Source organism: Pempheris klunzingeri, chromosome 24, assembly GCF_042242105.1.
Source record: "Pempheris klunzingeri isolate RE-2024b chromosome 24, fPemKlu1.hap1, whole genome shotgun sequence".
Classification (NCBI taxonomy): Eukaryota; Metazoa; Chordata; class Actinopteri; order Acropomatiformes; family Pempheridae; genus Pempheris; species Pempheris klunzingeri.
The window spans coordinates 11,912,477-11,932,476 of NC_092035.1; the positions used below are offsets into that span (position 1 = coordinate 11,912,477).

The window sequence follows — 20,000 nt, forward strand, 5'->3', positions numbered from 1 at the left end:
TCAACCTCCAACTATGCCAAACGACAAACAGGCCTTTTCAGTCAGTATCAATGAGAAACTGACACATTTGGTGCCCTTAATAGTCAAACATTAAACAAAAGTAACCACACTCTCCTCCTTTTTGGGGAACACATTTGTTGTTTTAACGATATCCTTGTTTTCTCCTACACTCTCAAAATAACAGCCCCAGCCTCCTCACTGTAAAAGGGACCAATTTAGCAACTTTAACAAAAGACCTATTACTGAAGAGTGCTGTCCCAAACTACAGGTCAGCATCTATAAAAAGCCTCTTTGTGAGTGACACTCTCGCTTACGGCCATACCACCCTGAACAAGCCCGATCTCGTCCGATCTCGGAAGCCAAGCAGGGTCGGGCCTGGTTAGTACTTGCATGGGAGACCGCCTGGGAATACCAGGTGCTGTAAGCTTTTTCTCTTCTCTTTTGCAGACAGCAGAAGGTGCTGCTGCTTCACAGGAGACGGACAAGACGTTTGACCTTTGAACTCCTGTTTTGGTGAAGTTCATTCACTGCTTTTTCTACAGGTCAGCATCTATAAAAAGCCTCTTTGTGAGGGACACTCTCGCTTACGGCCATACCACCCTGAACAAGCCCGATCTCGTCCGATCTCGGAAGCCAAACAGGGTCGGGCCTGGTTAGTACTTGCATGGGAGACCGCCTGGGAATACCAGGTGCTGTAAGCTTTTGCAGACAGCAGAAGGTGCTGCTGCTTCACAGGAGACGGACAAGACGTTTGACCTTTGAACTCCTGTTTTGGTGAAGTTCATTCACTGCTTTTTCTACAGGTCAGCATCTATAAAAAGCCTCTTTGTGAGGGACACTCTCGCTTATGGCCACACCACCCTGAACAAGCCCGATCTCGTCCGATCTCGGAAGCCAAACAGGGTCGGGCCTGGTTAGTACTTGGATGGGAGACCGCCTGGGAATACCAGGTGCTGTAAGCTTTTTCTCTTGTCTTTTGCAGACAGCAGAGGGCGCTGTCTCTGGACTTCACAACAAAAGTTTTTCATGGTCCTATTCAGTGTTTGCATCCATTACTGACAAGCCTATGCTGTTCTCTGCTGGACTACACTGACATACAAAGCACATGAAGCTAACATTACACACACTCAACCTCCAACTATGCCAAACGACAAACAGGCCTTTTCAGTCAGTATCAATGAGAAACTGACACATTTGGTGCCCTTAATAGTCAAACATTAAACAAAAGTAACCACACTCTCCTCCTTTTTGGGGAACACATTTGTTGTTTTAACGATATCCTTGTTTTCTCCTACACTCTCAAAATAACAGCCCCAGCCTCCTCACTGTAAAAGGGACCAATTTAGCAACTTTAACAAAAGACCTATTACTGAAGAGTGCTGTCCCAAACTACAGGTCAGCATCTATAAAAAGCCTCTTTGTGAGTGACACTCTCGCTTACGGCCATACCACCCTGAACAAGCCCGATCTCGTCCGATCTCGGAAGCCAAGCAGGGTCGGGCCTGGTTAGTACTTGCATGGGAGACCGCCTGGGAATACCAGGTGCTGTAAGCTTTTTCTCTTCTCTTTTGCAGACAGCAGAAGGTGCTGCTGCTTCACAGGAGACGGACAAGACGTTTGACCTTTGAACTCCTGTTTTGGTGAAGTTCATTCACTGCTTTTTCTACAGGTCAGCATCTATAAAAAGCCTCTTTGTGAGGGACACTCTCGCTTACGGCCATACCACCCTGAACAAGCCCGATCTCGTCCGATCTCGGAAGCCAAGCAGGGTCGGGCCTGGTTAGTACTTGCATGGGAGACCGCCTGGGAATACCAGGTGCTGTAAGCTTTTGCAGACAGCAGAAGGTGCTGCTGCTTCACAGGAGACGGACAAGACGTTTGACCTTTGAACTCCTGTTTTGGTGAAGTTCATTCACTGCTTTTTCTACAGGTCAGCATCTATAAAAAGCCTCTTTGTGAGTGACACTCTCGCTTACGGCCATACCACCCTGAACAAGCCCGATCTCGTCCGATCTCGGAAGCCAAACAGGGTCGGGCCTGGTTAGTACTTGGATGGGAGACCGCCTGGGAATACCAGGTGCTGTAAGCTTTTTCTCTTGTCTTTTGCAGACAGCAGAGGGCGCTGTCTCTGGACTTCACAACAAAAGTTTTTCATGGTCCTATTCAGTGTTTGCATCCATTACTGACAAGCCTATGCTGTTCTCTGCTGGACTACACTGACATACAAAGCACATGAAGCTAACATTACACACACTCAACCTCCAACTATGCCAAACGACAAACAGGCCTTTTCAGTCAGTATCAATGAGAAACTGACACATTTGGTGCCCTTAATAGTCAAACATTAAACAAAAGTAACCACACTCTCCTCCTTTTTGGGGAACACATTTGTTGTTTTAACGATATCCTTGTTTTCTCCTACACTCTCAAAATAACAGCCCCAGCCTCCTCACTGTAAAAGGGACCAATTTAGCAACTTTAACAAAAGACCTATTACTGAAGAGTGCTGTCCCAAACTACAGGTCAGCATCTATAAAAAGCCTCTTTGTGAGTGACACTCTCGCTTACGGCCATACCACCCTGAACAAGCCCGATCTCGTCAGATCTCGGAAGCCAAGCAGGGTCGGGCCTGGTTAGTACTTGCATGGGAGACCGCCTGGGAATACCAGGTGCTGTAAGCTTTTTCTCTTCTCTTTTGCAGACAGCAGAAGGTGCTGCTGCTTCACAGGAGACGGACAAGACGTTTGACCTTTGAACTCCTGTTTTGGTGAAGTTCATTCACTGCTTTTTCTACAGGTCAGCATCTATAAAAAGCCTCTTTGTGAGGGACACTCTCGCTTACGGCCATACCACCCTGAACAAGCCCGATCTCGTCCGATCTCGGAAGCCAAACAGGGTCGGGCCTGGTTAGTACTTGGATGGGAGACCGCCTGGGAATACCAGGTGCTGTAAGCTTTTGCAGACAGCAGAAGGTGCTGCTGCTTCACAGGAGACGGACAAGACGTTTGACCTTTGAACTCCTGTTTTGGTGAAGTTCATTCACTGCTTTTTCTACAGGTCAGCATCTATAAAAAGCCTCTTTGTGAGTGACACTCTCGCTTACGGCCATACCACCCTGAACAAGCCCGATCTCGTCCGATCTCGGAAGCCAAACAGGGTCGGGCCTGGTTAGTACTTGGATGGGAGACCGCCTGGGAATACCAGGTGCTGTAAGCTTTTTCTCTTGTCTTTTGCAGACAGCAGAGGGCGCTGTCTCTGGACTTCACAACAAAAGTTTTTCATGGTCCTATTCAGTGTTTGCATCCATTACTGACAAGCCTATGCTGTTCTCTGCTGGACTACACTGACATACAAAGCACATGAAGCTAACATTACACACACTCAACCTCCAACTATGCCAAACGACAAACAGGCCTTTTCAGTCAGTATCAATGAGAAACTGACACATTTGGTGCCCTTATCAGTCAAACGTTAAACAAAAGTAACCACACTCTCCTCCTTTTTGGGGAACACATTTGTTGTTTTAACGATATCCTTGTTTTCTCCTACACTCTCAAAATAACAGCCCCAGCCTCCTCACTGTAAAAGGGACCAATTTAGCAACTTTAACAAAAGACCTATTACTGAAGAGTGCTGTCCCAAACTACAGGTCAGCATCTATAAAAAGCCTCTTTGTGAGTGACACTCTCGCTTACGGCCATACCACCCTGAACAAGCCCGATCTCGTCCGATCTCGGAAGCCAAGCAGGGTCGGGCCTGGTTAGTACTTGCATGGGAGACCGCCTGGGAATACCAGGTGCTGTAAGCTTTTTCTCTTCTCTTTTGCAGACAGCAGAAGGTGCTGCTTCTTCACAGGAGACGGACAAGACGTTTGACCTTTGAACTCCTGTTTTGGTGAAGTTCATTCACTGCTTTTTCTACAGGTCAGCATCTATAAAAAGCCTCTTTGTGAGGGACACTCTCGCTTACGGCCATACCACCCTGAACAAGCCCGATCTCGTCCGATCTCGGAAGCCAAGCAGGGTCGGGCCTGGTTAGTACTTGCATGGGAGACCGCCTGGGAATACCAGGTGCTGTAAGCTTTGTCTCTTCTCTTTTGCAGACAGCAGAAGGTGCTGCTGCTTCACAGGAGACGGACAAGACGTTTGACCTTTGAACTCTTGTTTTGGTGAAGTTCATTCACTGCTTTTTCTACAGGTCAGCATCTATAAAAAGCCTCTTTGTGAGGGACACTCTCGCTTACGGCCATACCACCCTGAACAAGCCCGATCTCGTCCGATCTCGGAAGCCAAACAGGGTCGGGCCTGGTTAGTACTTGGATGGGAGACCGCCTGGGAATACCAGGTGCTGTAAGCTTTTGCAGACAGCAGAAGGTGCTGCTGCTTCACAGGAGACGGACAAGACGTTTGACCTTTGAACTCCTGTTTTGGTGAAGTTCATTCACTGCTTTTTCTACAGGTCAGCATCTATAAAAAGCCTCTTTGTGAGTGACACTCTCGCTTACGGCCACACCACCCTGAACAAGCCCGATCTCGTCCGATCTCGGAAGCCAAACAGGGTCGGGCCTGGTTAGTACTTGGATGGGAGACCGCCTGGGAATACCAGGTGCTGTAAGCTTTTTCTCTTGTCTTTTGCAGACAGCAGAGGGCGCTGTCTCTGGACTTCACAACAAAAGTTTTTCATGGTCCTATTCAGTGTTTGCATCCATTACTGACAAGCCTATGCTGTTCTCTGCTGGACTACACTGACATACAAAGCACATGAAGCTAACATTACACACACTCAACCTCCAACTATGCCAAACGACAAACAGGCCTTTTCAGTCAGTATCAATGAGAAACTGACACATTTGGTGCCCTTATCAGTCAAACGTTAAACAAAAGTAACCACACTCTCCTCCTTTTTGGGGAACACATTTGTTGTTTTAACGATATCCTTGTTTTCTCCTACACTCTCAAAATAACAGCCCCAGCCTCCTCACTGTAAAAGGGACCAATTTAGCAACTTTAACAAAAGACCTATTACTGAAGAGTGCTGTCCCAAACTACAGGTCAGCATCTATAAAAAGCCTCTTTGTGAGTGACACTCTCGCTTACGGCCATACCACCCTGAACAAGCCCGATCTCGTCCGATCTCGGAAGCCAAGCAGGGTCGGGCCTGGTTAGTACTTGCATGGGAGACCGCCTGGGAATACCAGGTGCTGTAAGCTTTTTCTCTTCTCTTTTGCAGACAGCAGAAGGTGCTGCTTCTTCACAGGAGACGGACAAGACGTTTGACCTTTGAACTCCTGCTTTGGTGAAGTTCATTCACTGCTTTTTCTACAGGTCAGCATCTATAAAAAGCCTCTTTGTGAGGGACACTCTCGCTTACGGCCATACCACCCTGAACAAGCCCGATCTCGTCCGATCTCGGAAGCCAAGCAGGGTCGGGCCTGGTTAGTACTTGCATGGGAGACCGCCTGGGAATACCAGGTGCTGTAAGCTTTGTCTCTTCTCTTTTGCAGACAGCAGAAGGTGCTGCTGCTTCACAGGAGACGGACAAGACGTTTGACCTTTGAACTCCTGTTTTGGTGAAGTTCATTCACTGCTTTTTCTACAGGTCAGCATCTATAAAAAGCCTCTTTGTGAGGGACACTCTCGCTTACGGCCATACCACCCTGAACAAGCCCGATCTCGTCCGATCTCGGAAGCCAAACAGGGTCGGGCCTGGTTAGTACTTGGATGGGAGACCGCCTGGGAATACCAGGTGCTGTAAGCTTTTGCAGACAGCAGAAGGTGCTGCTGCTTCACAGGAGACGGACAAGACGTTTGACCTTTGAACTCCTGTTTTGGTGAAGTTCATTCACTGCTTTTTCTACAGGTCAGCATCTATAAAAAGCCTCTTTGTGAGTGACACTCTCGCTTACGGCCACACCACCCTGAACAAGCACGATCTCGTCCGATCTCGGAAGCCAAACAGGGTCGGGCCTGGTTAGTACTTGGATGGGAGACCGCCTGGGAATACCAGGTGCTGTAAGCTTTTTCTCTTGTCTTTTGCAGACAGCAGAGGGCGCTGTCTCTGGACTTCACAACAAAAGTTTTTCATGGTCCTATTCAGTGTTTGCATCCATTACTGACAAGCCTATGCTGTTCTCTGCTGGACTACACTGACATACAAAGCACATGAAGCTAACATTACACACACTCAACCTCCAACTATGCCAAACGACAAACAGGCCTTTTCAGTCAGTATCAATGAGAAACTGACACATTTGGTGCCCTTATCAGTCAAACGTTAAACAAAAGTAACCACACTCTCCTCCTTTTTGGGGAACACATTTGTTGTTTTAAGGATATCCTTGTTTTCTCCTACACTCTCAAAATAACAGCCCCAGCCTCCTCACTGTAAAAGGGACCAATTTAGCAACTTTAACAAAAGACCTATTACTGAAGAGTGCTGTCCCAAACTACAGGTCAGCATCTATAAAAAGCCTCTTTGTGAGTGACACTCTTGCTTACGGCCATACCACCCTGAACAAGCCCGATCTCGTCCGATCTCGGAAGCCAAGCAGGGTCGGGCCTGGTTAGTACTTGCATGGGAGACCGCCTGGGAATACCAGGTGCTGTAAGCTTTTTCTCTTCTCTTTTGCAGACAGCAGAAGGTGCTGCTTCTTCACAGGAGACGGACAAGACGTTTGACCTTTGAACTCCTGTTTTGGTGAAGTTCATTCACTGCTTTTTCTACAGGTCAGCATCTATAAAAAGCCTCTTTGTGAGGGACACTCTCGCTTACGGCCATACCACCCTGAACAAGCCCGATCTCGTCCGATCTCGGAAGCCAAGCAGGGTCGGGCCTGGTTAGTACTTGCATGGGAGACCGCCTGGGAATACCAGGTGCTGTAAGCTTTGTCTCTTCTCTTTTGCAGACAGCAGAAGGTGCTGCTGCTTCACAGGAGACGGACAAGACGTTTGACCTTTGAACTCTTGTTTTGGTGAAGTTCATTCACTGCTTTTTCTACAGGTCAGCATCTATAAAAAGCCTCTTTGTGAGGGACACTCTCGCTTACGGCCATACCACCCTGAACAAGCCCGATCTCGTCCGATCTCGGAAGCCAAACAGGGTCGGGCCTGGTTAGTACTTGGATGGGAGACCGCCTGGGAATACCAGGTGCTGTAAGCTTTTGCAGACAGCAGAAGGTGCTGCTGCTACACAGGAGACGGACAAGACGTTTGACCTTTGAACTCCTGTTTTGGTGAAGTTCATTCACTGCTTTTTCTACAGGTCAGCATCTATAAAAAGCCTCTTTGTGAGTGACACTCTCGCTTACGGCCACACCACCCTGAACAAGCCCGATCTCGTCCGATCTTGGAAGCCAAACAGGGTCGGGCCTGGTTAGTACTTGGATGGGAGACCGCCTGGGAATACCAGGTGCTGTAAGCTTTTTCTCTTGTCTTTTGCAGACAGCAGAGGGCGCTGTCTCTGGACTTCACAACAAAAGTTTTTCATGGTCCTATTCAGTGTTTGCATCCATTACTGACAAGCCTATGCTGTTCTCTGCTGGACTACACTGACATACAAAGCACATGAAGCTAACATTACACACACTCAACCTCCAACTATGCCAAACGACAAACAGGCCTTTTCAGTCAGTATCAATGAGAAACTGACACATTTGGTGCCCTTATCAGTCAAACGTTAAACAAAAGTAACCACACTCTCCTCCTTTTTGGGGAACACATTTGTTGTTTTAAGGATATCCTTGTTTTCTCCTACACTCTCAAAATAACAGCCCCAGCCTCCTCACTGTAAAAGGGACCAATTTAGCAACTTTAACAAAAGACCTATTACTGAAGAGTGCTGTCCCAAACTACAGGTCAGCATCTATAAAAAGCCTCTTTGTGAGTGACACTCTTGCTTACGGCCATACCACCCTGAACAAGCCCGATCTCGTCCGATCTCGGAAGCCAAGCAGGGTCGGGCCTGGTTAGTACTTGCATGGGAGACCGCCTGGGAATACCAGGTGCTGTAAGCTTTTTCTCTTCTCTTTTGCAGACAGCAGAAGGTGCTGCTTCTTCACAGGAGACGGACAAGACGTTTGACCTTTGAACTCCTGTTTTGGTGAAGTTCATTCACTGCTTTTTCTACAGGTCAGCATCTATAAAAAGCCTCTTTGTGAGGGACACTCTCGCTTACGGCCATACCACCCTGAACAAGCCCGATCTCGTCCGATCTCGGAAGCCAAGCAGGGTCGGGCCTGGTTAGTACTTGCATGGGAGACCGCCTGGGAATACCAGGTGCTGTAAGCTTTGTCTCTTCTCTTTTGCAGACAGCAGAAGGTGCTGCTGCTTCACAGGAGACGGACAAGACGTTTGACCTTTGAACTCTTGTTTTGGTGAAGTTCATTCACTGCTTTTTCTACAGGTCAGCATCTATAAAAAGCCTCTTTGTGAGGGACACTCTCGCTTACGGCCATACCACCCTGAACAAGCCCGATCTCGTCCGATCTCGGAAGCCAAACAGGGTCGGGCCTGGTTAGTACTTGGATGGGAGACCGCCTGGGAATACCAGGTGCTGTAAGCTTTTGCAGACAGCAGAAGGTGCTGCTGCTACACAGGAGACGGACAAGACGTTTGACCTTTGAACTCCTGTTTTGGTGAAGTTCATTCACTGCTTTTTCTACAGGTCAGCATCTATAAAAAGCCTCTTTGTGAGTGACACTCTCGCTTACGGCCACACCACCCTGAACAAGCCCGATCTCGTCCGATCTCGGAAGCCAAACAGGGTCGGGCCTGGTTAGTACTTGGATGGGAGACCGCCTGGGAATACCAGGTGCTGTAAGCTTTTTCTCTTGTCTTTTGCAGACAGCAGAGGGCGCTGTCTCTGGACTTCACAACAAAAGTTTTTCATGGTCCTATTCAGTGTTTGCATCCATTACTGACAAGCCTATGCTGTTCTCTGCTGGACTACACTGACATACAAAGCACATGAAGCTAACATTACACACACTCAACCTCCAACTATGCCAAACGACAAACAGGCCTTTTCAGTCAGTATCAATGAGAAACTGACACATTTGGTGCCCTTATCAGTCAAACGTTAAACAAAAGTAACCACACTCTCCTCCTTTTTGGGGAACACATTTGTTGTTTTAACGATATCCTTGTTTTCTCCTACACTCTCAAAATAACAGCCCCAGCCTCCTCACTGTAAAAGGGACCAATTTAGCAACTTTAACAAAAGACCTATTACTGAAGAGTGCTGTCCCAAACTACAGGTCAGCATCTATAAAAAGCCTCTTTGTGAGTGACACTCTCGCTTACGGCCATACCACCCTGAACAAGCCCGATCTCGTCCGATCTCGGAAGCCAAGCAGGGTCGGGCCTGGTTAGTACTTGCATGGGAGACCGCCTGGGAATACCAGGTGCTGTAAGCTTTTTCTCTTCTCTTTTGCAGACAGCAGAAGGTGCTGCTTCTTCACAGGAGACGGACAAGACGTTTGACCTTTGAACTCCTGTTTTGGTGAAGTTCATTCACTGCTTTTTCTACAGGTCAGCATCTATAAAAAGCCTCTTTGTGAGGGACACTCTCGCTTACGGCCATACCACCCTGAACAAGCCCGATCTCGTCCGATCTCGGAAGCCAAGCAGGGTCGGGCCTGGTTAGTACTTGCATGGGAGACCGCCTGGGAATACCAGGTGCTGTAAGCTTTTGCAGACAGCAGAAGGTGCTGCTGCTTCACAGGAGACGGACAAGACGTTTGACCTTTGAACTCCTGTTTTGGTGAAGTTCATTCACTGCTTTTTCTACAGGTCAGCATCTATAAAAAGCCTCTTTGTGAGTGACACTCTCGCTTACGGCCACACCACCCTGAACAAGCCCGATCTCGTCCGATCTCGGAAGCCAAACAGGGTCGGGCCTGGTTAGTACTTGGATGGGAGACCGCCTGGGAATACCAGGTGCTGTAAGCTTTTTCTCTTGTCTTTTGCAGACAGCAGAGGGCGCTGTCTCTGGACTTCACAACAAAAGTTTTTCATGGTCCTATTCAGTGTTTGCATCCATTACTGACAAGCCTATGCTGTTCTCTGCTGGACTACACTGACATACAAAGCACATGAAGCTAACATTACACACACTCAACCTCCAACTATGCCAAACGACAAACAGGCCTTTTCAGTCAGTATCAATGAGAAACTGACACATTTGGTGCCCTTATCAGTCAAACGTTAAACAAAAGTAACCACACTCTCCTCCTTTTTGGGGAACACATTTGTTGTTTTAACGATATCCTTGTTTTCTCCTACACTCTCAAAATAACAGCCCCAGCCTCCTCACTGTAAAAGGGACCAATTTAGCAACTTTAACAAAAGACCTATTACTGAAGAGTGCTGTCCCAAACTACAGGTCAGCATCTATAAAAAGCCTCTTTGTGAGTGACACTCTCGCTTACGGCCATACCACCCTGAACAAGCCCGATCTCGTCCGATCTCGGAAGCCAAGCAGGGTCGGGCCTGGTTAGTACTTGCATGGGAGACCGCCTGGGAATACCAGGTGCTGTAAGCTTTTTCTCTTCTCTTTTGCAGACAGCAGAAGGTGCTGCTTCTTCACAGGAGACGGACAAGACGTTTGACCTTTGAACTCCCGTTTTGGTGAAGTTCATTCACTGCTTTTTCTACAGGTCAGCATCTATAAAAAGCCTCTTTGTGAGGGACACTCTCGCTTACGGCCATACCACCCTGAACAAGCCCGATCTCGTCCGATCTCGGAAGCCAAGCAGGGTCGGGCCTGGTTAGTACTTGCATGGGAGACCGCCTGGGAATACCAGGTGCTGTAAGCTTTTGCAGACAGCAGAAGGTGCTGCTGCTTCACAGGAGACGGACAAGACGTTTGACCTTTGAACTCCTGTTTTGGTGAAGTTCATTCACTGCTTTTTCTACAGGTCAGCATCTATAAAAAGCCTCTTTGTGAGTGACACTCTCGCTTACGGCCACACCACCCTGAACAAGCCCGATCTCGTCCAATCTCGGAAGCCAAACAGGGTCGGGCCTGGTTAGTACTTGGATGGGAGACCGCCTGGGAATACCAGGTGCTGTAAGCTTTTTCTCTTGTCTTTTGCAGACAGCAGAGGGCGCTGTCTCTGGACTTCACAACAAAAGTTTTTCATGGTCCTATTCAGTGTTTGCATCCATTACTGACAAGCCTATGCTGTTCTCTGCTGGACTACACTGACATACAAAGCACATGAAGCTAACATTACACACACTCAACCTCCAACTATGCCAAACGACAAACAGGCCTTTTCAGTCAGTATCAATGAGAAACTGACACATTTGGTGCCCTTAATAGTCAAACATTAAACAAAAGTAACCACACTCTCCTCCTTTTTGGGGAACACATTTGTTGTTTTAACGATATCCTTGTTTTCTCCTACACTCTCAAAATAACAGCCCCAGCCTCCTCACTGTAAAAGGGACCAATTTAGCAACTTTAACAAAAGACCTATTACTGAAGAGTGCTGTCCCAAACTACAGGTCAGCATCTATAAAAAGCCTCTTTGTGAGTGACACTCTCGCTTACGGCCATACCACCCTGAACAAGCCCGATCTCGTCCGATCTCGGAAGCCAAGCAGGGTCGGGCCTGGTTAGTACTTGCATGGGAGACCGCCTGGGAATACCAGGTGCTGTAAGCTTTTTCTCTTCTCTTTTGCAGACAGCAGAAGGTGCTGCTGCTTCACAGGAGACGGACAAGACGTTTGACCTTTGAACTCCTGTTTTGGTGAAGTTCATTCACTGCTTTTTCTACAGGTCAGCATCTATAAAAAGCCTCTTTGTGAGGGACACTCTCGCTTACGGCCATACCACCCTGAACAAGCCCGATCTCGTCCGATCTCGGAAGCCAAGCAGGGTCGGGCCTGGTTAGTACTTGCATGGGAGACCGCCTGGGAATACCAGGTGCTGTAAGCTTTGTCTCTTCTCTTTTGCAGACAGCAGAAGGTGCTGCTGCTTCACAGGAGACGGACAAGACGTTTGACCTTTGAACTCCTGTTTTGGTGAAGTTCATTCACTGCTTTTTCTACAGGTCAGCATCTATAAAAAGCCTCTTTGTGAGGGACACTCTCGCTTACGGCCATACCACCCTGAACAAGCCCGATCTCGTCCGATCTCGGAAGCCAAACAGGGTCGGGCCTGGTTAGTACTTGGATAGGAGACCGCCTGGGAATACCAGGTGCTGTAAGCTTTTGCAGACAGCAGAAGGTGCTGCTGCTTCACAGGAGACGGACAAGACGTTTGACCTTTGAACTCCTGTTTTGGTGAAGTTCATTCACTGCTTTTTCTACAGGTCAGCATCTATAAAAAGCCTCTTTGTGAGGGACACTCTCGCTTACGGCCACACCACCCTGAACAAGCCCGATCTCGTCCAATCTCGGAAGCCAAACAGGGTCGGGCCTGGTTAGTACTTGGATGGGAGACCGCCTGGGAATACCAGGTGCTGTAAGCTTTTTCTCTTGTCTTTTGCAGACAGCAGAGGGCGCTGTCTCTGGACTTCACAACAAAAGTTTTTCATGGTCCTATTCAGTGTTTGCATCCATTACTGACAAGCCTATGCTGTTCTCTGCTGGACTACACTGACATACAAAGCACATGAAGCTAACATTACACACACTCAACCTCCAACTATGCCAAACGACAAACAGGCCTTTTCAGTCAGTATCAATGAGAAACTGACACATTTGGTGCCCTTAATAGTCAAACATTAAACAAAAGTAACCACACTCTCCTCCTTTTTGGGGAACACATTTGTTGTTTTAACGATATCCTTGTTTTCTCCTACACTCTCAAAATAACAGCCCCAGCCTCCTCACTGTAAAAGGGACCAATTTAGCAACTTTAACAAAAGACCTATTACTGAAGAGTGCTGTCCCAAACTACAGGTCAGCATCTATAAAAAGCCTCTTTGTGAGTGACACTCTCGCTTACGGCCATACCACCCTGAACAAGCCCGATCTCGTCCGATCTCGGAAGCCAAGCAGGGTCGGGCCTGGTTAGTACTTGCATGGGAGACCGCCTGGGAATACCAGGTGCTGTAAGCTTTTTCTCTTCTCTTTTGCAGACAGCAGAAGGTGCTGCTGCTTCACAGGAGACGGACAAGACGTTTGACCTTTGAACTCCTGCTTTGGTGAAGTTCATTCACTGCTTTTTCTACAGGTCAGCATCTATAAAAAGCCTCTTTGTGAGGGACACTCTCGCTTACGGCCATACCACCCTGAACAAGCCCGATCTCGTCCGATCTCGGAAGCCAAGCAGGGTCGGGCCTGGTTAGTACTTGCATGGGAGACCGCCTGGGAATACCAGGTGCTGTAAGCTTTGTCTCTTCTCTTTTGCAGACAGCAGAAGGTGCTGCTGCTTCACAGGAGACGGACAAGACGTTTGACCTTTGAACTCCTGTTTTGGTGAAGTTCATTCACTGCTTTTTCTACAGGTCAGCATCTATAAAAAGCCTCTTTGTGAGGGACACTCTCGCTTACGGCCATACCACCCTGAACAAGCCCGATCTCGTCCGATCTCGGAAGCCAAACAGGGTCGGGCCTGGTTAGTACTTGGATGGGAGACCGCCTGGGAATACCAGGTGCTGTAAGCTTTTGCAGACAGCAGAAGGTGCTGCTGCTTCACAGGAGACGGACAAGACGTTTGACCTTTGAACTCCTGTTTTGGTGAAGTTCATTCACTGCTTTTTCTACAGGTCAGCATCTATAAAAAGCCTCTTTGTGAGAGACACTCTCGCTTACGGCCACACCACCCTGAACAAGCACGATCTCGTCCGATCTCGGAAGTCAAACAGGGTCGGGCCTGGTTAGTACTTGGATGGGAGACCGCCTGGGAATACCAGGTGCTGTAAGCTTTTTCTCTTGTCTTTTGCAGACAGCAGAGGGCGCTGTCTCTGGACTTCACAACAAAAGTTTTTCATGGTCCTATTCAGTGTTTGCATCCATTACTGACAAGCCTATGCTGTTCTCTGCTGGACTACACTGACATACAAAGCACATGAAGCTAACATTACACACACTCAACCTCCAACTATGCCAAACGACAAACAGGCCTTTTCAGTCAGTATCAATGAGAAACTGACACATTTGGTGCCCTTATCAGTCAAACGTTAAACAAAAGTAACCACACTCTCCTCCTTTTTGGGGAACACATTTGTTGTTTTAAGGATATCCTTGTTTTCTCCTACACTCTCAAAATAACAGCCCCAGCCTCCTCACTGTAAAAGGGACCAATTTAGCAACTTTAACAAAAGACCTATTACTGAAGAGTGCTGTCCCAAACTACAGGTCAGCATCTATAAAAAGCCTCTTTGTGAGTGACACTCTTGCTTACGGCCATACCACCCTGAACAAGCCCGATCTCGTCCGATCTCGGAAGCCAAGCAGGGTCGGGCCTGGTTAGTACTTGCATGGGAGACCGCCTGGGAATACCAGGTGCTGTAAGCTTTTTCTCTTCTCTTTTGCAGACAGCAGAAGGTGCTGCTTCTTCACAGGAGACGGACAAGACGTTTGACCTTTGAACTCCTGTTTTGGTGAAGTTCATTCACTGCTTTTTCTACAGGTCAGCATCTATAAAAAGCCTCTTTGTGAGGGACACTCTCGCTTACGGCCATACCACCCTGAACAAGCCCGATCTCGTCCGATCTCGGAAGCCAAGCAGGGTCGGGCCTGGTTAGTACTTGCATGGGAGACCGCCTGGGAATACCAGGTGCTGTAAGCTTTGTCTCTTCTCTTTTGCAGACAGCAGAAGGTGCTGCTGCTTCACAGGAGACGGACAAGACGTTTGACCTTTGAACTCTTGTTTTGGTGAAGTTCATTCACTGCTTTTTCTACAGGTCAGCATCTATAAAAAGCCTCTTTGTGAGGGACACTCTCGCTTACGGCCATACCACCCTGAACAAGCCCGATCTCGTCCGATCTCGGAAGCCAAACAGGGTCGGGCCTGGTTAGTACTTGGATGGGAGACCGCCTGGGAATACCAGGTGCTGTAAGCTTTTGCAGACAGCAGAAGGTGCTGCTGCTACACAGGAGACGGACAAGACGTTTGACCTTTGAACTCCTGTTTTGGTGAAGTTCATTCACTGCTTTTTCTACAGGTCAGCATCTATAAAAAGCCTCTTTGTGAGTGACACTCTCGCTTACGGCCACACCACCCTGAACAAGCCCGATCTCATCCGATCTCGGAAGCCAAACAGGGTCGGGCCTGGTTAGTACTTGGATGGGAGACCGCCTGGGAATACCAGGTGCTGTAAGCTTTTTCTCTTGTCTTTTGCAGACAGCAGAGGGCGCTGTCTCTGGACTTCACAACAAAAGTTTTTCATGGTCCTATTCAGTGTTTGCATCCATTACTGACAAGCCTATGCTGTTCTCTGCTGGACTACACTGACATACAAAGCACATGAAGCTAACATTACACACACTCAACCTCCAACTATGCCAAACGACAAACAGGCCTTTTCAGTCAGTATCAATGAGAAACTGACACATTTGGTGCCCTTATCAGTCAAACGTTAAACAAAAGTAACCACACTCTCCTCCTTTTTGGGGAACACATTTGTTGTTTTAACGATATCCTTGTTTTCTCCTACACTCTCAAAATAACAGCCCCAGCCTCCTCACTGTAAAAGGGACCAATTTAGCAACTTTAACAAAAGACCTATTACTGAAGAGTGCTGTCCCAAACTACAGGTCAGCATCTATAAAAAGCCTCTTTGTGAGTGACACTCTCGCTTACGGCCATACCACCCTGAACAAGCCCGATCTCGTCCGATCTCGGAAGCCAAGCAGGGTCGGGCCTGGTTAGTACTTGCATGGGAGACCGCCTGGGAATACCAGGTGCTGTAAGCTTTTTCTCTTCTCTTTTGCAGACAGCAGAAGGTGCTGCTTCTTCACAGGAGACGGACAAGACGTTTGACCTTTGAACTCCTGTTTTGGTGAAGTTCATTCACTGCTTTTTCTACAGGTCAGCATCTATAAAAAGCCTCTTTGTGAGGGACACTCTCGCTTACGGCCATACCACCCTGAACAAGCCCGATCTCGTCCGATCTCGGAAGCCAAGCAGGGTCGGGCCTGGTTAGTACTTGCATGGGAGACCGCCTGGGAATACCAGGTGCTGTAAGCTTTTGCAGACAGCAGAAGGTGCTGCTGCTTCACAGGAGACGGACAAGACGTTTGACCTTTGAACTCCTGTTTTGGTGAAGTTCATTCACTGCTTTTTCTACAGGTCAGCATCTATAAAAAGCCTCTTTGTGAGTGACACTCTCGCTTACGGCCACACCACCCTGAACAAGCCCGATCTCGTCCAATCTCGGAAGCCAAACAGGGTCGGGCCTGGTTAGTACTTGGATGGGAGACCGCCTGGGAATACCAGGTGCTGTAAGCTTTTTCTCTTGTCTTTTGCAGACAGCAGAGGGCGCTGTCTCTGGACTTCACAACAAAAGTTTTTCATGGTCCTATTCAGTGTTTGCATCCATTACTGACAAGCCTATGCTGTTCTCTGCTGGACTACACTGACATACAAAGCACATGAAGCTAACATTACACACACTCAACCTCCAACTATGCCAAACGACAAACAGGCCTTTTCAGTCAGTATCAATGAGAAACTGACACATTTGGTGCCCTTAATAGTCAAACATTAAACAAAAGTAACCACACTCTCCTCCTTTTTGGGGAACACATTTGTTGTTTTAACGATATCCTTGTTTTCTCCTACACTCTCAAAATAACAGCCCCAGCCTCCTCACTGTAAAAGGGACCAATTTAGCAACTTTAACAAAAGACCTATTACTGAAGAGTGCTGTCCCAAACTACAGGTCAGCATCTATAAAAAGCCTCTTTGTGAGTGACACTCTCGCTTACGGCCATACCACCCTGAACAAGCCCGATCTCGGAAGCCAAGCAGGGTCGGGCCTGGTTAGTACTTGCATGGGAGACCGCCTGGGAATACCAGGTGCTGTAAGCTTTTTCTCTTCTCTTTTGCAGACAGCAGAAGGTGCTGCTGCTTCACAGGAGACGGACAAGACGTTTGACCTTTGAACTCCTGTTTTGGTGAAGTTCATTCACTGCTTTTTCTACAGGTCAGCATCTATAAAAAGCCTCTTTGTGAGGGACACTCTCGCTTACGGCCATACCACCCTGAACAAGCCCGATCTCGTCCGATCTCGGAAGCCAAGCAGGGTCGGGCCTGGTTAGTACTTGCATGGGAGACCGCCTGGGAATACCAGGTGCTGTAAGCTTTTTCTCATCTCTTTTGCAGACAGCAGAAGGTGCTGCTGCTTCACAGGAGACGGACAAGACGTTTGACCTTTGAACTCCTGTTTTGGTGAAGTTCATTCACTGCTTTTTCTACAGGTCAGCATCTATAAAAAGCCTCTTTGTGAGGGACACTCTCGCTTACGGCCATACCACCCTGAACAAGCCCGATCTCGTCCGATCTCGGAAGCCAAACAGGGTCGGGCCTGGTTAGTACTTGGATAGGAGACCGCCTGGGAATACCAGGTGCTGTAAGCTTTTGCAGACAGCAGAAGGTGCTGCTGCTTCACAGGAGACGGACAAGACGTTTGACCTTTGAACTCCTGTTTTGGTGAAGTTCATTCACTGCTTTTTCTACAGGTCAGCATCTATAAAAAGCCTCTTTGTGAGGGACACTCTCGCTTACGGCCACACCACCCTGAACAAGCCCGATCTCGTCCAATCTCGGAAGCCAAACAGGGTCGGGCCTGGTTAGTACTTGGATGGGAGACCGCCTGGGAATACCAGGTGCTGTAAGCTTTTTCTCTTGTCTTTTGCAGACAGCAGAGGGCGCTGTCTCTGGACTTCACAACAAAAGTTTTTCATGGTCCTATTCAGTGTTTGCATCCATTACTGACAAGCCTATGCTGTTCTCTGCTGGACTACACTGACATACAAAGCACATGAAGCTAACATTACACACACTCAACCTCCAACTATGCCAAACGACAAACAGGCCTTTTCAGTCAGTATCAATGAGAAACTGACACATTTGGTGCCCTTAATAGTCAAACATTAAACAAAAGTAACCACACTCTCCTCCTTTTTGGGGAACACATTTGTTGTTTTAACGATATCCTTGTTTTCTCCTACACTCTCAAAATAACAGCCCCAGCCTCCTCACTGTAAAAGGGACCAATTTAGCAACTTTAACAAAAGACCTATTACTGAAGAGTGCTGTCCCAAACTACAGGTCAGCATCTATAAAAAGCCTCTTTGTGAGTGACACTCTCGCTTACGGCCATACCACCCTGAACAAGCCCGATCTCGTCCGATCTCGGAAGCCAAGCAGGGTCGGGCCTGGTTAGTACTTGCATGGGAGACCGCCTGGGAATACCAGGTGCTGTAAGCTTTTTCTCTTCTCTTTTGCAGACAGCAGAAGGTGCTGCTGCTTCACAGGAGACGGACAAGACGTTTGACCTTTGAACTCCTGTTTTGGTGAAGTTCATTCACTGCTTTTTCTACAGGTCAGCATCTATAAAAAGCCTCTTTGTGAGGGACACTCTCGCTTACGGCCATACCACCCTGAACAAGCCCGATCTCGTCCGATCTCGGAAGCCAAGCAGGGTCGGGCCTGGTTAGTACTTGGATGGGAGACCGCCTGGGAATACCAGGTGCTGTAAGCTTTGTCTCTTCTCTTTTGCAGACAGCAGAAGGTGCTGCTGCTTCACAGGAGACGGACAAGACGTTTGACCTTTGAACTCCTGTTTTGGTGAAGTTCATTCACTGCTTTTTCTACAGGTCAGCATCTATAAAAAGCCTCTTTGTGAGGGACACTCTCGCTTACGGCCATACCACCCTGAACAAGCCCGATCTCGTCCGATCTCGGAAGCCAAACAGGGTCGGGCCTGGTTAGTACTTGGATGGGAGACCGCCTGGGAATACCAGGTGCTGTAAGCTTTTGCAGACAGCAGAAGGTGCTGCTGCTTCACAGGAGACGGACAAGACGTTTGACCTTTGAACTCCTGTTTTGGTGAAGTTCATTCACTGCTTTTTCTACAGGTCAGCATCTATAAAAAGCCTCTTTGTGAGTGGCACTCTCGCTTACGGCCACACCACCCTGAACAAGCCCGATCTCGTCCGATCTCGGAAGCCAAACAGGGTCGGGCCTGGTTAGTACTTGGATGGGAGACCGCCTGGGAATACCAGGTGCTGTAAGCTTTTTCTCTTGTCTTTTGCAGACAGCAGAGGGCGCTGTCTCTGGACTTCACAACAAAAGTTTTTCATGGTCCTATTCAGTGTTTGCATCCATTACTGACAAGCCTATGCTGTTCTCTGCTGGACTACACTGACATACAAAGCACATGAAGCTAACATTACACACACTCAACCTCCAACTATGCCAAACGACAAACAGGCCTTTTCAGTCAGTATCAATGAGAAACTGACACATTTGGTGCCCTTAATAGTCAAACATTAAACAAAAGTAACCACACTCTCCTCCTTTTTGGGGAACACATTTGTTGTTTTAACGATATCCTTGTTTTCTCCTACACTGTCAAAATAACAGCCCCAGCCTCCTCACTGTAAAAGGGACCAATTTAGCAACTTTAACAAAAGACCTATTACTGAAGAGTGCTGTCCCAAACTACAGGTCAGCATCTATAAAAAGCCTCTTTGTGAGTGACACTCTCGCTTACGGCCATACCACCCTGAACAAGCCCGATCTCGTCCGATCTCGGAAGCCAAGCAGGGTCGGGCCTGGTTAGTACTTGCATGGGAGACCGCCTGGGAATACCAGGTGCTGTAAGCTTTTTCTCTTCTCTTTTGCAGACAGCAGAAGGTGCTGCTGCTTCACAGGAGACGGACAAGACGTTTGACCTTTGAACTCCTGTTTTGGTGAAGTTCATTCACTGCTTTTTCTACAGGTCAGCATCTATAAAAAGCCTCTTTGTGAGGGACACTCTCGCTTACGGCCATACCACCCTGAACAAGCCCGATCTCGGAAGCCAAGCAGGGTCGGGC

The 20,000-nt window shown here is 48.0% G+C and overlaps 54 non-coding genes and 2 pseudogenes across 54 annotated transcripts; all 56 read left to right on the forward strand.

The window, feature by feature from the left end:
• The first annotated feature begins 308 nt into the window (after positions 1-308).
• Positions 309-427, forward strand: LOC139224555 (5S ribosomal RNA). The gene has a single exon (XR_011586593.1). It is a non-coding gene; the product is annotated as a 5S ribosomal RNA (ribosomal RNA).
• A 155-nt stretch (positions 428-582) lies between these two features.
• LOC139224049 (5S ribosomal RNA) lies at positions 583-701 on the forward strand. The gene has a single exon (XR_011586143.1). It is a non-coding gene; the product is annotated as a 5S ribosomal RNA (ribosomal RNA).
• A 142-nt stretch (positions 702-843) lies between these two features.
• Positions 844-962, forward strand: LOC139224075 (5S ribosomal RNA). Its single transcript, XR_011586168.1, has one exon. It is a non-coding gene; the product is annotated as a 5S ribosomal RNA (ribosomal RNA).
• A 473-nt stretch (positions 963-1,435) lies between these two features.
• On the forward strand, positions 1,436-1,554 carry LOC139224556 (5S ribosomal RNA). The gene has a single exon (XR_011586594.1). It is a non-coding gene; the product is annotated as a 5S ribosomal RNA (ribosomal RNA).
• Positions 1,555-1,709: 155 nt separating this feature from the next.
• Positions 1,710-1,828, forward strand: LOC139224557 (5S ribosomal RNA). The gene has a single exon (XR_011586595.1). It is a non-coding gene; the product is annotated as a 5S ribosomal RNA (ribosomal RNA).
• A 142-nt stretch (positions 1,829-1,970) lies between these two features.
• LOC139224191 (5S ribosomal RNA) lies at positions 1,971-2,089 on the forward strand. The gene has a single exon (XR_011586253.1). It is a non-coding gene; the product is annotated as a 5S ribosomal RNA (ribosomal RNA).
• A 473-nt stretch (positions 2,090-2,562) lies between these two features.
• Positions 2,563-2,681, forward strand: LOC139224600 (5S ribosomal RNA). Its single transcript, XR_011586635.1, has one exon. It is a non-coding gene; the product is annotated as a 5S ribosomal RNA (ribosomal RNA).
• A 155-nt stretch (positions 2,682-2,836) lies between these two features.
• On the forward strand, positions 2,837-2,955 carry LOC139224192 (5S ribosomal RNA). The gene has a single exon (XR_011586254.1). It is a non-coding gene; the product is annotated as a 5S ribosomal RNA (ribosomal RNA).
• A 142-nt stretch (positions 2,956-3,097) lies between these two features.
• LOC139224193 (5S ribosomal RNA) lies at positions 3,098-3,216 on the forward strand. Its single transcript, XR_011586255.1, has one exon. It is a non-coding gene; the product is annotated as a 5S ribosomal RNA (ribosomal RNA).
• A 473-nt stretch (positions 3,217-3,689) lies between these two features.
• LOC139224558 (5S ribosomal RNA) lies at positions 3,690-3,808 on the forward strand. Its single transcript, XR_011586596.1, has one exon. It is a non-coding gene; the product is annotated as a 5S ribosomal RNA (ribosomal RNA).
• Positions 3,809-3,963: 155 nt separating this feature from the next.
• LOC139224559 (5S ribosomal RNA) lies at positions 3,964-4,082 on the forward strand. Its single transcript, XR_011586597.1, has one exon. It is a non-coding gene; the product is annotated as a 5S ribosomal RNA (ribosomal RNA).
• A 155-nt stretch (positions 4,083-4,237) lies between these two features.
• On the forward strand, positions 4,238-4,356 carry LOC139224195 (5S ribosomal RNA). The gene has a single exon (XR_011586257.1). It is a non-coding gene; the product is annotated as a 5S ribosomal RNA (ribosomal RNA).
• A 142-nt stretch (positions 4,357-4,498) lies between these two features.
• LOC139224042 (5S ribosomal RNA) lies at positions 4,499-4,617 on the forward strand. Its single transcript, XR_011586136.1, has one exon. It is a non-coding gene; the product is annotated as a 5S ribosomal RNA (ribosomal RNA).
• A 473-nt stretch (positions 4,618-5,090) lies between these two features.
• Positions 5,091-5,209, forward strand: LOC139224561 (5S ribosomal RNA). Its single transcript, XR_011586598.1, has one exon. It is a non-coding gene; the product is annotated as a 5S ribosomal RNA (ribosomal RNA).
• A 155-nt stretch (positions 5,210-5,364) lies between these two features.
• Positions 5,365-5,483, forward strand: LOC139224562 (5S ribosomal RNA). Its single transcript, XR_011586599.1, has one exon. It is a non-coding gene; the product is annotated as a 5S ribosomal RNA (ribosomal RNA).
• A 155-nt stretch (positions 5,484-5,638) lies between these two features.
• On the forward strand, positions 5,639-5,757 carry LOC139224197 (5S ribosomal RNA). Its single transcript, XR_011586258.1, has one exon. It is a non-coding gene; the product is annotated as a 5S ribosomal RNA (ribosomal RNA).
• Positions 5,758-5,899: 142 nt separating this feature from the next.
• LOC139224124 (5S ribosomal RNA) lies at positions 5,900-6,018 on the forward strand. Its single transcript, XR_011586213.1, has one exon. It is a non-coding gene; the product is annotated as a 5S ribosomal RNA (ribosomal RNA).
• Positions 6,019-6,491: 473 nt separating this feature from the next.
• Positions 6,492-6,610, forward strand: LOC139224564 (5S ribosomal RNA). The gene has a single exon (XR_011586601.1). It is a non-coding gene; the product is annotated as a 5S ribosomal RNA (ribosomal RNA).
• Positions 6,611-6,765: 155 nt separating this feature from the next.
• On the forward strand, positions 6,766-6,884 carry LOC139224565 (5S ribosomal RNA). Its single transcript, XR_011586602.1, has one exon. It is a non-coding gene; the product is annotated as a 5S ribosomal RNA (ribosomal RNA).
• Positions 6,885-7,039: 155 nt separating this feature from the next.
• On the forward strand, positions 7,040-7,158 carry LOC139224198 (5S ribosomal RNA). The gene has a single exon (XR_011586259.1). It is a non-coding gene; the product is annotated as a 5S ribosomal RNA (ribosomal RNA).
• A 142-nt stretch (positions 7,159-7,300) lies between these two features.
• Positions 7,301-7,419, forward strand: LOC139224114 (5S ribosomal RNA). Its single transcript, XR_011586204.1, has one exon. It is a non-coding gene; the product is annotated as a 5S ribosomal RNA (ribosomal RNA).
• A 473-nt stretch (positions 7,420-7,892) lies between these two features.
• On the forward strand, positions 7,893-8,011 carry LOC139224566 (5S ribosomal RNA). Its single transcript, XR_011586603.1, has one exon. It is a non-coding gene; the product is annotated as a 5S ribosomal RNA (ribosomal RNA).
• A 155-nt stretch (positions 8,012-8,166) lies between these two features.
• On the forward strand, positions 8,167-8,285 carry LOC139224567 (5S ribosomal RNA). Its single transcript, XR_011586604.1, has one exon. It is a non-coding gene; the product is annotated as a 5S ribosomal RNA (ribosomal RNA).
• A 155-nt stretch (positions 8,286-8,440) lies between these two features.
• Positions 8,441-8,559, forward strand: LOC139224199 (5S ribosomal RNA). The gene has a single exon (XR_011586260.1). It is a non-coding gene; the product is annotated as a 5S ribosomal RNA (ribosomal RNA).
• Positions 8,560-8,701: 142 nt separating this feature from the next.
• Positions 8,702-8,820, forward strand: LOC139224043 (5S ribosomal RNA). The gene has a single exon (XR_011586137.1). It is a non-coding gene; the product is annotated as a 5S ribosomal RNA (ribosomal RNA).
• A 473-nt stretch (positions 8,821-9,293) lies between these two features.
• On the forward strand, positions 9,294-9,412 carry LOC139224568 (5S ribosomal RNA). The gene has a single exon (XR_011586605.1). It is a non-coding gene; the product is annotated as a 5S ribosomal RNA (ribosomal RNA).
• Positions 9,413-9,567: 155 nt separating this feature from the next.
• On the forward strand, positions 9,568-9,686 carry LOC139224569 (5S ribosomal RNA). Its single transcript, XR_011586606.1, has one exon. It is a non-coding gene; the product is annotated as a 5S ribosomal RNA (ribosomal RNA).
• A 142-nt stretch (positions 9,687-9,828) lies between these two features.
• Positions 9,829-9,947, forward strand: LOC139224044 (5S ribosomal RNA). Its single transcript, XR_011586138.1, has one exon. It is a non-coding gene; the product is annotated as a 5S ribosomal RNA (ribosomal RNA).
• Positions 9,948-10,420: 473 nt separating this feature from the next.
• LOC139224570 (5S ribosomal RNA) lies at positions 10,421-10,539 on the forward strand. Its single transcript, XR_011586607.1, has one exon. It is a non-coding gene; the product is annotated as a 5S ribosomal RNA (ribosomal RNA).
• A 155-nt stretch (positions 10,540-10,694) lies between these two features.
• On the forward strand, positions 10,695-10,813 carry LOC139224571 (5S ribosomal RNA). Its single transcript, XR_011586608.1, has one exon. It is a non-coding gene; the product is annotated as a 5S ribosomal RNA (ribosomal RNA).
• A 142-nt stretch (positions 10,814-10,955) lies between these two features.
• LOC139224133 (5S ribosomal RNA) lies at positions 10,956-11,074 on the forward strand. The gene has a single exon (XR_011586221.1). It is a non-coding gene; the product is annotated as a 5S ribosomal RNA (ribosomal RNA).
• A 473-nt stretch (positions 11,075-11,547) lies between these two features.
• LOC139224572 (5S ribosomal RNA) lies at positions 11,548-11,666 on the forward strand. The gene has a single exon (XR_011586609.1). It is a non-coding gene; the product is annotated as a 5S ribosomal RNA (ribosomal RNA).
• A 155-nt stretch (positions 11,667-11,821) lies between these two features.
• On the forward strand, positions 11,822-11,940 carry LOC139224573 (5S ribosomal RNA). Its single transcript, XR_011586610.1, has one exon. It is a non-coding gene; the product is annotated as a 5S ribosomal RNA (ribosomal RNA).
• Positions 11,941-12,095: 155 nt separating this feature from the next.
• Positions 12,096-12,214, forward strand: LOC139224066 (5S ribosomal RNA). Its single transcript, XR_011586159.1, has one exon. It is a non-coding gene; the product is annotated as a 5S ribosomal RNA (ribosomal RNA).
• Positions 12,215-12,356: 142 nt separating this feature from the next.
• LOC139224135 (5S ribosomal RNA) lies at positions 12,357-12,475 on the forward strand. The gene has a single exon (XR_011586223.1). It is a non-coding gene; the product is annotated as a 5S ribosomal RNA (ribosomal RNA).
• A 473-nt stretch (positions 12,476-12,948) lies between these two features.
• On the forward strand, positions 12,949-13,067 carry LOC139224575 (5S ribosomal RNA). The gene has a single exon (XR_011586612.1). It is a non-coding gene; the product is annotated as a 5S ribosomal RNA (ribosomal RNA).
• A 155-nt stretch (positions 13,068-13,222) lies between these two features.
• On the forward strand, positions 13,223-13,341 carry LOC139224577 (5S ribosomal RNA). Its single transcript, XR_011586613.1, has one exon. It is a non-coding gene; the product is annotated as a 5S ribosomal RNA (ribosomal RNA).
• Positions 13,342-13,496: 155 nt separating this feature from the next.
• LOC139224200 (5S ribosomal RNA) lies at positions 13,497-13,615 on the forward strand. Its single transcript, XR_011586261.1, has one exon. It is a non-coding gene; the product is annotated as a 5S ribosomal RNA (ribosomal RNA).
• A 142-nt stretch (positions 13,616-13,757) lies between these two features.
• Positions 13,758-13,876, forward strand: LOC139224102 (5S ribosomal RNA). The gene has a single exon (XR_011586193.1). It is a non-coding gene; the product is annotated as a 5S ribosomal RNA (ribosomal RNA).
• Positions 13,877-14,349: 473 nt separating this feature from the next.
• Positions 14,350-14,468, forward strand: LOC139224578 (5S ribosomal RNA). Its single transcript, XR_011586614.1, has one exon. It is a non-coding gene; the product is annotated as a 5S ribosomal RNA (ribosomal RNA).
• Positions 14,469-14,623: 155 nt separating this feature from the next.
• On the forward strand, positions 14,624-14,742 carry LOC139224579 (5S ribosomal RNA). The gene has a single exon (XR_011586615.1). It is a non-coding gene; the product is annotated as a 5S ribosomal RNA (ribosomal RNA).
• Positions 14,743-14,897: 155 nt separating this feature from the next.
• On the forward strand, positions 14,898-15,016 carry LOC139224201 (5S ribosomal RNA). The gene has a single exon (XR_011586262.1). It is a non-coding gene; the product is annotated as a 5S ribosomal RNA (ribosomal RNA).
• Positions 15,017-15,158: 142 nt separating this feature from the next.
• On the forward strand, positions 15,159-15,277 carry LOC139224593 (5S ribosomal RNA). Its single transcript, XR_011586628.1, has one exon. It is a non-coding gene; the product is annotated as a 5S ribosomal RNA (ribosomal RNA).
• A 473-nt stretch (positions 15,278-15,750) lies between these two features.
• LOC139224580 (5S ribosomal RNA) lies at positions 15,751-15,869 on the forward strand. Its single transcript, XR_011586616.1, has one exon. It is a non-coding gene; the product is annotated as a 5S ribosomal RNA (ribosomal RNA).
• Positions 15,870-16,024: 155 nt separating this feature from the next.
• Positions 16,025-16,143, forward strand: LOC139224581 (5S ribosomal RNA). Its single transcript, XR_011586617.1, has one exon. It is a non-coding gene; the product is annotated as a 5S ribosomal RNA (ribosomal RNA).
• A 142-nt stretch (positions 16,144-16,285) lies between these two features.
• LOC139224136 (5S ribosomal RNA) lies at positions 16,286-16,404 on the forward strand. Its single transcript, XR_011586224.1, has one exon. It is a non-coding gene; the product is annotated as a 5S ribosomal RNA (ribosomal RNA).
• Positions 16,405-16,877: 473 nt separating this feature from the next.
• On the forward strand, positions 16,878-16,986 carry LOC139224156 (5S ribosomal RNA; annotated as a pseudogene).
• A 155-nt stretch (positions 16,987-17,141) lies between these two features.
• LOC139224582 (5S ribosomal RNA) lies at positions 17,142-17,260 on the forward strand. Its single transcript, XR_011586618.1, has one exon. It is a non-coding gene; the product is annotated as a 5S ribosomal RNA (ribosomal RNA).
• A 155-nt stretch (positions 17,261-17,415) lies between these two features.
• On the forward strand, positions 17,416-17,534 carry LOC139224067 (5S ribosomal RNA). Its single transcript, XR_011586160.1, has one exon. It is a non-coding gene; the product is annotated as a 5S ribosomal RNA (ribosomal RNA).
• Positions 17,535-17,676: 142 nt separating this feature from the next.
• LOC139224137 (5S ribosomal RNA) lies at positions 17,677-17,795 on the forward strand. Its single transcript, XR_011586225.1, has one exon. It is a non-coding gene; the product is annotated as a 5S ribosomal RNA (ribosomal RNA).
• A 473-nt stretch (positions 17,796-18,268) lies between these two features.
• On the forward strand, positions 18,269-18,387 carry LOC139224583 (5S ribosomal RNA). Its single transcript, XR_011586619.1, has one exon. It is a non-coding gene; the product is annotated as a 5S ribosomal RNA (ribosomal RNA).
• A 155-nt stretch (positions 18,388-18,542) lies between these two features.
• On the forward strand, positions 18,543-18,661 carry LOC139224021 (5S ribosomal RNA). The gene has a single exon (XR_011586116.1). It is a non-coding gene; the product is annotated as a 5S ribosomal RNA (ribosomal RNA).
• A 155-nt stretch (positions 18,662-18,816) lies between these two features.
• Positions 18,817-18,935, forward strand: LOC139224202 (5S ribosomal RNA). Its single transcript, XR_011586263.1, has one exon. It is a non-coding gene; the product is annotated as a 5S ribosomal RNA (ribosomal RNA).
• A 142-nt stretch (positions 18,936-19,077) lies between these two features.
• LOC139224045 (5S ribosomal RNA) lies at positions 19,078-19,196 on the forward strand. Its single transcript, XR_011586139.1, has one exon. It is a non-coding gene; the product is annotated as a 5S ribosomal RNA (ribosomal RNA).
• Positions 19,197-19,669: 473 nt separating this feature from the next.
• On the forward strand, positions 19,670-19,788 carry LOC139224584 (5S ribosomal RNA). Its single transcript, XR_011586620.1, has one exon. It is a non-coding gene; the product is annotated as a 5S ribosomal RNA (ribosomal RNA).
• A 155-nt stretch (positions 19,789-19,943) lies between these two features.
• Positions 19,944-20,000, forward strand: part of LOC139224157 (5S ribosomal RNA) — a 109-nt pseudogene continuing 52 nt past the window's right edge.